The sequence below is a fragment of the Malaya genurostris genome, chromosome 1 (genome assembly GCF_030247185.1).
Source record: "Malaya genurostris strain Urasoe2022 chromosome 1, Malgen_1.1, whole genome shotgun sequence".
NCBI classification, from domain to species: Eukaryota; Metazoa; Arthropoda; class Insecta; order Diptera; family Culicidae; genus Malaya; species Malaya genurostris.
This window is the reverse complement of record NC_080570.1, coordinates 60394776-60408130: the sequence shown is the minus strand read 5'-3', so window position 1 is coordinate 60408130 and position 13355 is coordinate 60394776. Positions and strand designations below refer to the sequence as shown.

Here is a 13355-nt window from a genome sequence, read left to right as displayed (position 1 = left end):
TAGAATCTAGAATGGAAATCAACGAGAACATTTAATTGCATCGATAATATATCTTTGTAAGAACACACAAATTTCATGTGCCCAGAAAACGTCCGAGCACCCTAGACAGCATCGCCTGCTCGAAATGTATCAAAACAAATCAACGTGTGAAACAGCGTCTGCGCTCTCACGCGACACTGGCGTATTTCGTTCGCTCAGTTTCTCATCGTTCCTCTTGTTTGCTCCCCGCTCAGTTTGATTGCCGTGCAATAACAGACCGATCCGCTCCCACTTGGCCCGTGTGGGGGGGCTTTGGCTTTGGCTTTGGTTATGCTACGGCATCTACGCACCGCGTACACAACGAACGAGACCGGCCCAAGTCTGACCCAAGCGTTGACTCCATCAGTTGCCGGCTAGCTGTTGATCCGTTCGGTTCAATTTCCGATAGTGCTGAGTTGAGGTTGCTTGTGGTTGGTGGATGTCCGACCAATCGTTGAATTGTTGATTTATTTCGGTGCAGAAGATTATTGTTGTGTGCACAGTGTTTGTGTAACGGTAGGTGGTGTGGCGTGTCATGAATCTCTGGACCGGTTGATCGGCTGTGATTCGATTGATGGGCCAAAGTGGAAAAAAGTGTGTTTATGAAGTTAGAACCTAATGCCCAAAAAACCAACCCGGACAGTGATGGGTGGTGGGTGGTGAAATATGAGCTGTTTCCAATGAAAAACCTGCTGTTCACTGGTGTGGTACTACTGCCCGCATGCACTGCTACGAGAATCCGGCCGCCCCGATGCTCGGTTTGCTCCAGTTTCGTAGCGGATTTTTAGTTTCGATTATATTTTCCAAACAATTATTCATGTGTTGCAAGCTAGTAAGCAAGTAAGCAAACGGCCAAGTAAGCAATAACAAGATGAGCATTTAGCGCGCGCGTTGCGTTCCGTTTGGATGGTGTGCATTTCTTAGAGAAAGGCCCTTGTGTTGCGTCGATGAGCCGCCAAAGTTAAACCATCGGCGTTTGTGTAGTGTAACGAATGTTTACAGTGTTTTTTTTTTGGATTTTTTATGCTTCGCTCCAGCTAACTATTAATAGTAGTTGTAACGTAAACAGTGATTCTACTGGTGATTACTTCCGTGAGTCAAACCGGGCCAGAAAAGGGTTTGCTTCATGTTCTCGGAATGTCAATAATTCTCGATTGATTCAATGACCTGTGCTGAAATCTCCGTGTGCATGTGTGTTGGTTCAAGAAGCGTTTGCACTTGGAAGTGTCGTCAAAGTTGTGCCAAATCAGTGGCGTGTCTACTGGATTAAGTGATAATCACCGGCGAAACGAATCGAAGAGGCGAAGAATGAAAAATTAAAAGGGAAACCAATCACTCGGATTTAGTTTTTTTTTGTTTTACTGTTGGTTTGATCCGTTCTGCACCAGAAGCAGTAGCGGGGCACCGTTCGGCACCCCTTGCTTTATATCGCAAGTCTGTGACGCTACAAATCCAACAACTAAAGTGCTCGTGAACAATACCAGGGATATCCTGTCGGTGACCTGGAATTACAACAGCTAGTGCGGTTTTTGTTTGATTCGTAAGTGATCCCCAAGTGAGGCTCCCACGCTGTCGAGCTGGGACCCAAGGCCCGGTGCAATTTGGCCCGTCGTTGTTGTGTTGTGTGTCTCTGAATAAGTACATCAACGTTCCCAGTATTATCATGTGATGCACTATGAACCGGAGAGTGTTGGCTTAGCACTTGTTCGTTCATGCAAGTTTACTTTTGTTTTGTACAATTTCTCATTTGCTGCACGCCGTGACGGAAATTCAAAAGCAGGTGGAAAAGCTAAAACGAGGTAAATCGTAGGAAAATCTTTCCATCTTCAATGGCAGTAGTGTTCTAATTTTCAGCTTTACTTTACAACACCATCCACCTACCCAAGCAAGCCTACCACTCCATCCTACCCATTTATGCGGATCCCCATCGACCTTCTTATTCAAGCAGTGTGAAACCGGTACCTCCGTTTGCAGACCCTGAAACAATAGCATAATTGTCATATTCTCATCTTTCTCGGGATCGGTGGTTGGGGGGCCCTTCGTTCGGCTTGCAAGTGATTCGCAAGAAGAATGGAAATCCAATCCCAGACCAATTCGTAGAAAGGTGCGCGGGTGCGTTTATTTCTGCATTGTGGGAGTTTGATCGGTTAACGGACCCACCGCAAAATGGGCATTCCAAACAATAGCGAAATTGAGTCTGGTTTTCGTGTGACTCTGCGAACAAGTGATCCATCTCCGCAGGGCGTTAATTGAAGTGAAGGATCGCTACCTCGGACTCTGCGAGCAAACAAAGCTCAAACAAAACCGGGGCGAAATCAGCAATAGTCCACCGAAGCCATCCGTCAGGTAGATGAATAATGATCAATTAACGACTCTTCTCACATAGCTCAATTTGATTGTAGTACGGGCTGTAATTTTGTTGTTGTTTTGGTTTGGACCTGTTTCTCGGCTGCATCGAGCTTAGCCGATCCGGAATCAAGCGGAAAACGAGCTGCGGTGGTTTGCTTGTCCGCCTCTACGCTGATAACAATAGGCGGTGCAAATTGATTATGCTCATTTATGGTGGGGGTCTTTTGCACATGAGTGATTGTTAGTGGTAGATCGAATATCGTCGGGAAAATTAGCACTTACTGTACTCTTGATGTAAATTGATTCATGTAGTCGGTATTTAATTTGTTTGACGCTCAAAAAAGCTTTAGGATGCATCAACATCAAACAAAAATACCTATAATAATCCAGCATAATTCATAGACAAACTAATACATTCCTTACAATTATAGGAATTGTTATACAAAATACAATTTTGCCTGAGTTTCCTAAAGCTGTTTGGAAACTCATATTTTTAATACCTGTTCACCGAATGGAACCTATTCTAATTTTGAAATTTTTCGCAAAACCGGATTCTCCAATCGAAATTTCTATAAAACAATTTTTTCAAATGAAGATGTTTTGAATGAAGATGTCATTCTTGCGATTCACGAGGGACATCACAGTAGGGTGCGGTGGCAAAAAAGGTTACTAATAGGTACACTACACATTTTTTAATGCATATATGACTGCTTCCCCAATCAGTACACTGAACCAAACAGCCTCAAATATATGGAATATTTCTCGATACACACTGCACGAAAAAATAAGCTGCAAATACGGTTTAGAACTGCAATCTGATACTAACTCGGAAGAGAACACATTAGTATTACAATTTGGTACCCGGTGAACGAACATTATTAGGTTAAAACCGGGGGTAAATAAACGATATAAAAAAAAAATATTACAATTTCTTGATTTGAAAAATTAATCAATTTGTATTCATGTTTCCTGTGATAATGATTACTTTTCCAGTGATATAAATACACTATATCAGATTGTTTAATAAATAAATAAATGCTTCAAAACAAAACAATTTAGTTTTAAATAAACCGTAGCTTGTAATTCTCCTGAGCGAGAGCTATGAGTTGAAGTAAAAGTAATGCGTAATAAGAACCAGTTATTTCTTATGTTTGCTGTGTTGCACTTATCATACTATTCATTAACATTTTTTCAGTACTAAACAAACTTTCTATTTGTCGAATTTTAAAATTGTTCGTCTGTTGAGTGAACTTCAACGACATTTTAGAAAATGAAGATCAAAATTTTAAATTTTGACTGAAAGTATTCGCAAAACAGTTTACAGCAAGGGCTGCCCTTCGCTTAGTATATGCACAATTTTTTTTTAAATTTTTACTTTCCCTGAGAAAAATGATCTGCCAAAGATCGCCCTCACAGGTTTCGTGAAGATAAGCCTCTGATCACTATTCATATCTTTCATGAGCAAAGTTGAATACTACTTCATAACTCTTGATACGTCTAAAAAGTGTGAAAGTGTCCTACATTATTGATAGGCGATATTTACTTTCGTCAGAAAAAGGCGGGTGGGTAATGTCAGAGACATAACTGGATGTCGTGAATACGAAAAAAACTGACATGTTCCTTAACACTTCCGAATATCAATTAGTTGATCAGTTGTATGAATTATGCAAGCATTCCCCTTTTTCACATTTTTCGCAAACACAAAAAAGGCTTCACTTGATCTCGATTACTGTGAATTTCACACAGCGAAAAGTGCACAAATCTAATCAAACAGTTCTAGATTTGCACTAAACTGAGGATATTTTCCTTTTTCAGAAAACTTTTAGAGCCATTAGAACGGCTGATTTTATGTGATGCTCCCCACCGTTGTTCTCTTTTCGTTGTTTTTTCACCAATGTAAACAACTGGCAGCTGTGACGTAATCGCTCTTGTCGGAAGCGAAACTAGTTTTGCAAACGACACACAATACATCTGCTCGCAGTGGCGATAGAATCCAAACTGATCCAATTTTTGTTAAGAGGTTTCTTTTTACGTGATTTCGTTTGTACACGGAAAGACCGAAATCAGCATTTTGGCGAAAAAAATAGTTGATTTTCTGATTGGTTAGCTATTTTTTGAGACAACTGAAAAAATCTTACTTTTGCTAATTTTTCTAATTCTAATTCCCTTAATAATAATAAAATATTTGTTGAAATGGCTATTTTTTTAGTTGAATTCACCAGTTAAACGTGCTGTCATTCCTTAGCTAAGGCACACTTCATTTCTATTCAACTAATTCAACCAATATGAATGGTTGAATTGGCTTCTGCAATTTGCAGCTACATGGCGCTCTGTCACCGAGAAAATGTTAACACCGTAATGACTACTAGCCACTGGATGACACTACTACTACTAAACATTTCAGTCACGGTTGTCTTTTCTATATTTGCAGGTATAAATACGATGTTGTATTGGAGAAAAAGACATAAAAGAAACATAAACTTCTTTTTGAAATTTTTTCTTCTAAATCGCTGTTTTCTTCATACGACTTCGCGAAATCAACGCTCTCACTGAAAACTTTGAACACTCGGAAAACAAAAACCGAATACAAGTAGTACACCGGACGGCGTATTCCGGAAATTTGGAAGATACAAAAACATCATTTGACATATACAATTAGAGTGCAACATTCGAAACTCACTTCGCTGTTCCGCGTAAAAACATTTTTACGCACAATCGCTTCAAATGTGCACAAATTCTGAATAAATTCACTTTCCACTAAGAGTTTTTACATATCGGTTTAGAAATTCATATATGGATACATCTTAACACATGCGAAAAACATCAAAACAATTTGCAAGCAGTTTCAACAAGACTGTCCTTTTTAGTTTTTTAATGGATTGTTTTGCTTTGACACTTCTCATGAGTTTTTGGCTAATAAACTTGTTAATAAAACCCATTTCATTTTTGTTTTCTTTGTTCTGTCCTTCAGTAATGACGGTGATAGATAAATAGAAACAAATTTTCTGATTTTAATAACAAAATAAGTTGTCAGAAAGAATTTCGTGTTGGATTGAAATATTGCTGGTTTGCGTGCAGGATATTCGCCAACTAAACACGTTCTCTAAAAATAAGAGTTTTTTTCAGCAAAAAAATTCTCAATTTTAACTAATTTTATAGTTATTTTGGAAGTTTTGTTGTTAAAATCAATTCAAAACCAGTAATACGAATTAGGCGCAGAGCTAATTTCGGTCGTTCCGTGTAGCTTTTTCACTAACGGCTATAAAAATAGCCGCATACAGAGTTTTAATTTCGATTATTTCATTTCGGATTTGCATTTCATTGGAAGAAACTATCAGGATGCTGTACGGGATTCACTCCTGCCTTTCAGAAGGACAAAATTGTGGAACTGACTACGATATTAAGAACTGTTCGGAACATTTCTCTCGAACGATTTGTTGTACAACAGCAGATATTTTGTTCTCTTCTTTAGAACGCGTTCTGATTGGCTGGTGTTGACATGGGTCAAATGATACAGGTTTTTCAGGTGTAGTATTGAAATACTTCAATGCTGTTGCTATACACGTTTAAGTTGAAAAATTTCGTTTCTTTTGGTAGTTAGATTATATAAATCCTTTCACAGATCACTGAGCTATGAGATTTAAAAATACGAGAAAGGCAAACGTGCCCTCTGAGTTATCCTCTTTGATACTTGTTTATATCAAACATTTCAGAAAAGTTTTATTTTGAATTATTTGAGATTATGTCACACAACTACATATTTTATCATAAAATTGTGATCATATTTCCGATGGCATGTAGCAAAAATTATGTTGATTCGTTAGATACAACAAGAGATATTCACGATCAAAAACTTATCACTCTCTCAGAGGGTAAATTTAGAAAAGGCGCCCCATAGTAAAGTAAGTCGTATTCACGACAAAATAATTTTTAAAGTGGAAACCATGCACGCTATACGAAATTAAACAAAGCACGCTTCGATCAAAGCAAAGCCGCACGTACCGTCACGTACTGGTTTTGCATGGTCATTTTGAATGACGATTTGAATATTTTGGCACTCATCTTCCTATAATTTCGAAACGAAAAGTCGGATCAGGATGAAATTGTACAGAGTATTTCAAGACAAATCATTTAATCATGTTTTGTGAAAAACGGTTAAACTGTTGCTGAGAAATCGAAGCGAGTTCCGTTTTTGACAACTTTCTTCACAATTATCGGTGATTTTGGAAGCGGAAACTAGTAGTCCCTAAGTAGATTTAAATATTCACTAACTAACAAGATCTGCCAACTAGATGAATTCAGCTGTAAGTTTTATAAAAATGTGTACCTCGTTTCGCTATCGCTTGGAAAAAATACTCATGAAATTGAAAATTTTTACTAATCGCGCTGTAATACCACAACTGGAAGTCAGATCAGGATCAACTTTTCAGGGACTTTTTAAAGAATTGAAAGACCTTTTATTTGCTCCTTAATTAAATTCGAATTTTTTCATAAGTTTGCACATATTTCCTTGCAATTCCGGAACCGGAAGTCGGATCCAAATTAAATTCAAGAAAATTTTATGAGGCCATTTTGCCGTTTCAGTTGAATCTAAGTTTGTGCCATCTCTGGGAAACGTGTGTTTCCCTTTTCTCGGTACATCTCATCCTGTAATTCCGGAACCGGAACTCGGATCGGGATAAAATTTAATAGCAGTGTATGGGACTATAAGACCTTTCATTTGAACCTGAGTTTCTGAAAATCAGTTCTGTAATCTCTCTCGACGAACTGTGTCGAATGGTACATGATACTCGGCCCTCCGGGCTCCGATTCAAAAGTCGGTTTCCACAGCGATTGCATAGCCTTCCTATATGAGAAAGGCAAAAAGTGCATACAAAATACATCCTTCCTCATCACAAGTCAGTACAGAATAGAATTATTATCTAAATTCGTGCAAAATAAATGGTTAGTCTTACCGAAGACAGAATTACTATTACAGAAATTGTAAAAAAGTAGCAATATTTGCAGTGTCTGCAAAGTTTATAACGGAGATGTATCAACTAGGATCCCTTATAGCCTTGATCTTGAGTTCCCGTAATTTATTCTGAAAATTGCAAGATTATTCATCAAAATCGATACTGTCCCCTTCAATGTACTTCCCATCGACTGCAAAACAATTATGCCAGCGCTTGATCCAATCCTCGAAACATTTTTTATATTCAGTTTTCGGTATGGCCATCAGAGCCATCTGCGATTTATCCATAATTTCTTGAGTCGACCGAATAGGAAAAAGTCGGAGGGAGCCACATCAGGTGAATTCGGTGGCTGCTGAATGGTATTCGTTTTGTATTTAGCCAAATGTTCACGGATAACGATGTCATTGTGTGACGGTGCGTTATCGTGGTGCAAGATCCACGAGTTGTTTGCCCACAAATCTGGTCTTTTTCGGCGAATTGCTTCACGCAAACGTCTCATAACTCCTCTTCCATCTCTCTAATAGTCTATGGTCATCCTCTCTTTAATTTTGTTCATGTTTTCGTCGGTTTTCGATGTCGATGGCCTACCGCTTCTCTCATCATCATTCACAGACTCACAGCTACTTCTGAAACGTTCGTGCCAATGATAAACGACTGTGTTCTTCAGAGTATAGTTCCCGAAACACTCTTCTAACATTTGCAATGTTGTCGCACCATTTAGACAACATGACGTGACGTAATCGCTCTTGTCGGAAGCGAAACTAGTTTTGCAAACGACACACAATACATCTGCTCGCAGTGGCGATAGAATCCAAACTGATCCAATTTTTGTTAAGAGGTTTCTTTTTACGTGATTTCGTTTGTACACGGAAAGACCGAAATCAGCATTTTGGCGAAAAAAATAGTTGATTTTCTGATTGGTTAGCTATTTTTTGAGACAACTGAAAAAATCTTACTTTTGCTAATTTTTCTAATTCTAATTCCCTTAATAATAATAAAATATTTGTTGAAATGGCTATTTTTTTAGTTGAATTCACCAGTTAAACGTGCTGTCATTCCTTAGCTAAGGCACACTTCATTTCTATTCAACTAATTCAACCAATATGAATGGTTGAATTGGCTTCTGCAATTTGCAGCTACATGGCGCTCTGTCACCGAGAAAATGTTAACACCGTAATGACTACTAGCCACTGGATGACACTACTACTACTAAACATTTCAGTCACGGTTGTCTTTTCTATATTTGCAGGTATAAATACGATGTTGTATTGGAGAAAAAGACATAAAAGAAACATAAACTTCTTTTTGAAATTTTTTCTTCTAAATCGCTGTTTTCTTCATACGACTTCGCGAAATCAACGCTCTCACTGAAAACTTTGAGCACTCGGAAAACAAAAACCGAATACAAGTAGTACACCGGACGGCGTATTCCGGAAATTTGGAAGATACAAAAACATCATTTGACATATACAATTAGAGTGCAACATTCGAAACTCACTTCGCTGTTCCGCGTAAAAACATTTTTACGCACAATCGCTTCAAATGCGCACAAATTCTGAATAAATTCACTTTCCACTAAGAGTTTTTACATATCGGTTTAGAAATTCATATATGGATACATCTTAACACATGCGAAAAACATCAAAACAATTTGCAAGCAGTTTCAACAAGACTGTCCTTTTTAGTTTTTTAATGGATTGTTTTGCTTTGACACTTCTCATGAGTTTTTGGCTAATAAACTTGTTAATAAAACCCATTTCATTTTTGTTTTCTTTGTTCTGTCCTTCAGTAATGACGGTGATAGATAAATAGAAACAAATTTTCTGATTTTAATAACAAAATAAGTTGTCAGAAAGAATTTCGTGTTGGATTGAAATATTGCTGGTTTGCGTGCAGGATATTCGCCAACTAAACACGTTCTCTAAAAATAAGAGTTTTTTTCAGCAAAAAAATTCTCAATTTTAACTAATTTTATAGTTATTTTGGAAGTTTTGTTGTTAAAATCAATTCAAAACCAGTAATACGAATTAGGCGCAGAGCTAATTTCGGTCGTTCCGTGTAGCTTTTTCACTAACGGCTATAAAAATAGCCGCATACAGAGTTTTAATTTCGATTATTTCATTTCGGATTTGCATTTCATTGGAAGAAACTATCAGGATGCTGTACGGGATTCACTCCTGCCTTTCAGAAGGACAAAATTGTGGAACTGACTACGATATTAAGAACTGTTCGGAACATTTCTCTCGAACGATTTGTTGTACAACAGCAGATATTTTGTTCTCTTCTTTAGAACGCGTTCTGATTGGCTGGTGTTGACATGGGTCAAATGATACAGGTTTTTCAGGTGTAGTATTGAAATACTTCAATGCTGTTGCTATACACGTTTAAGTTGAAAAATTTCGTTTCTTTTGGTAGTTAGATTATATAAATCCTTTCACAGATCACTGAGCTATGAGATTTAAAAATACGAGAAAGGCAAACGTGCCCTCTGAGTTATCCTCTTTGATACTTGTTTATATCAAACATTTCAGAAAAGTTTTATTTTGAATTATTTGAGATTATGTCACACAACTACATATTTTATCATAAAATTGTGATCATATTTCCGATGGCATGTAGCAAAAATTATGTTGATTCGTTAGATACAACAAGAGATATTCACGATCAAAAACTTATCACTCTCTCAGAGGGTAAATTTAGAAAAGGCGCCCCATAGTAAAGTAAGTCGTATTCACGACAAAATAATTTTTAAAGTGGAAACCATGCACGCTATACGAAATTAAACAAAGCACGCTTCGATCAAAGCAAAGCCGCACGTACCGTCACGTACTGGTTTTGCATGGTCATTTTGAATGACGATTTGAATATTTTGGCACTCATCTTCCTATAATTTCGAAACGAAAAGTCGGATCAGGATGAAATTGTACAGAGTATTTCAAGACAAATCATTTAATCATGTTTTGTGAAAAACGGTTAAACTGTTGCTGAGAAATCGAAGCGAGTTCCGTTTTTGACAACTTTCTTCACAATTATCGGTGATTTTGGAAGCGGAAACTAGTAGTCCCTAAGTAGATTTAAATATTCACTAACTAACAAGATCTGCCAACTAGATGAATTCAGCTGTAAGTTTTATAAAAATGTGTACCTCGTTTCGCTATCGCTTGGAAAAAATACTCATGAAATTGAAAATTTTTACTAATCGCGCTGTAATACCACAACTGGAAGTCAGATCTGGATCAACTTTTCAGGGACTTTTTAAAGAATTGAAAGACCTTTTATTTGCTCCTTAATTAAATTCGAATTTTTTCATAAGTTTGCACATATTTCCTTGCAATTCCGGAACCGGAAGTCGGATCCAAATTAAATTCAAGAAAATTTTATGAGGCCATTTTGCCGTTTCAGTTGAATCTAAGTTTGTGCCATCTCTGGGAAACGTGTGTTTCCCTTTTCTCGGTACATCTCATCCTGTAATTCCGGATCCGGAACTCGGATCGGGATAAAATTTAATAGCAGTGTATGGGACTATAAGACCTTTCATTTGAACCTGAGTTTCTGAAAATCAGTTCTGTAATCTCTCTCGACGAACTGTGTCGAATGGTACATGATACTCGGCCCTCCGGGCTCCGATTCAAAAGTCGGTTTCCACAGCGATTGCATAGCCTTCCTATATGAGAAAGGCAAAAAGTGCATACAAAATACATCCTTCCTCATCACAAGTCAGTACAGAATAGAATTATTATCTAAATTCGTGCAAAATAAATGGTTAGTCTTACCGAAGACAGAATTACTATTACAGAAATTGTAAAAAAGTAGCAATATTTGCAGTGTCTGCAAAGTTTATAACGGAGATGTATCAACTAGGATCCCTTATAGCCTTGATCTTGAGTTCCCGTAATTTATTCTGAAAATTGCAAGATTATTCATCAAAATCGATACTGTCCCCTTCAATGTACTTCCCATCGACTGCAAAACAATTATGCCAGCGCTTGATCCAATCCTCGAAACATTTTTTATATTCAGTTTTCGGTATGGCCATCAGAGCCATCTGCGATTTATCCATAATTTCTTGAGTCGACCGAATAGGAAAAAGTCGGAGGGAGCCACATCAGGTGAATTCGGTGGCTGCTGAATGGTATTCGTTTTGTATTTAGCCAAATGTTCACGGATAACGATGTCATTGTGTGACGGTGCGTTATCGTGGTGCAAGATCCACGAGTTGTTTGCCCACAAATCTGGTCTTTTTCGGCGAATTGCTTCACGCAAACGTCTCATAACTCCTCTTCCATCTCTCTAATAGTCTATGGTCATCCTCTCTTTAATTTTGTTCATGTTTTCGTCGGTTTTCGATGTCGATGGCCTACCGCTTCTCTCATCATCATTCACAGACTCACAGCTACTTCTGAAACGTTCGTGCCAATGATAAACGACTGTGTTCTTCAGAGTATAGTTCCCGAAACACTCTTCTAACATTTGCAATGTTGTCGCACCATTTAGACCGGTTTTAATGGGAAATTTAATGCAAACTCGTTGTTGCAAAGTCAATTCCATTTAGAAAATTGTATAAAATCGTGGACACGTACAATCGTAGATGTACTCAATGCAGCGTAATTTTTACAAATCAATTTGAAGTTTGATAGAATATCAATGACAGATGTGGCAACCTAAAAAAATCTAATCGGGTGACTGAGAGCGCCACACGGTGGTGATTTCGGAAACGTTTTGATCAAGGCAGTATATCAGAAAATGTTCGACTGATTCGATCATCTCTTTTTGGAAACACATCACCATTCGTTCCATCTAACGTACTATCTAAACCGCCCTCATAAATGAAGCTCGAATCAAAGTAAATCAAACGAACAATGATGCACAACAATGTGTACGAAATGTTGTTACCAATTTACGAGCCAGAGATGCGATGAAAATTCAAATTCATTCCCGTGAGCCATCGAAACAGCACTAACGAGCAATCTTCGCCCAACAAATCTGCTCTTACTAACTTTCCAACCGCTCTATGCTGTATGCTCACCCGGAGCCCATCCTGTTATGTTTTTCAGGGGAAAATCGAACCACACCGGCAAGACATACGCCGGTACATCTGAGCAAATTCGACCGCCACCCTGGGGGGCTGCGGCCCGAGCGGCTCAGGTGTGTATGTAAGACAACATTTCACAGCCATTCACAGCGTTTTCCAGCGGTACGAATGGGCTTGAATTTCTTGCTCTCTTCTGCCGGTGCTAAAATTATTATTATTTTTAATTGAAAAACTTTCCCGAATGCGTATCCAAAGCAGCCAATTATAACATTTCGATGAGTTTTACATCGGTGTATTAGAATGCAATTTTCGAAGATGACGCTTTTCGGTTGTTTCCTGTTCATCCGATGATGATCATTGCACGGGAAAAAGTTTCCGGAGATAAATTGAAAGCAAACTGCGTTCGAGTTTGGATGGGTGCCGAAATGAAAATTCACCAATTGCCAATGGGCAGCAGAACTTCAGCTTTTCCTTCTCCAAAGGTCGATGCATCCAGCATCACTAATTATCCCGTGAACACTTGCTTTCATGGTCGAATGTTCTTGCCCAGAGAGCTCCCCAAAACTCGACAACTTTCTCGGACTCGGACTGACCGTTCATTAAGCGTGCTAGGAAAAATACATTTTTTTTTATCAAGTCACTTATCTGCACCCCAAAAGCATACCACTTCCAGAAGGAGAGAGAGAATGAGTGGCAACTCGAAGCGCAGCATTTGATTTTGGCAACTGCAGCGCGTTCCAGCGCGGGGTTTTCGATTGTTGACTTCCGTTCGGCTGGAGTCGATGTCGATGTTGACGGCCAAGTACTGGCGCTGAGGGGCCAAAAGAAGAAAGCTCGAAAAATTGGTGCTGGAAAATTATTTGCCAATGAGGGACGCTTCAGTTCGGTTGCAACTACCGTTCGATGGGCCAGTGTGCCGGCCGTGTTGGTCACATGCTGATGAACTCACCCGGTTGGTGTTGGCCAAGAATTGCATTCGTTATTTTTCTGTTTTTATTATT

The 13355-nt window shown here is 38.4% G+C and overlaps 1 protein-coding gene across 3 annotated transcripts in view; it reads left to right on the top strand.

The window, feature by feature from the left end:
* The first annotated feature begins 369 nt into the window (after positions 1–369).
* LOC131440203 (band 4.1-like protein 4A) overlaps positions 370–13355 on the top strand; it is a 539736-nt gene continuing 526750 nt past the window's right edge. For 2 of the 3 annotated variants that reach the window (XM_058611273.1, XM_058611271.1), the window contains exon 1: positions 371–1817. The gene's annotated coding sequence lies outside the window, so the exon portion shown is untranslated. Of the gene's footprint in view, positions 1818–13355 lie in introns of all 3 variants that reach the window. The other variant, XM_058611272.1, reaches the window with a different exon arrangement.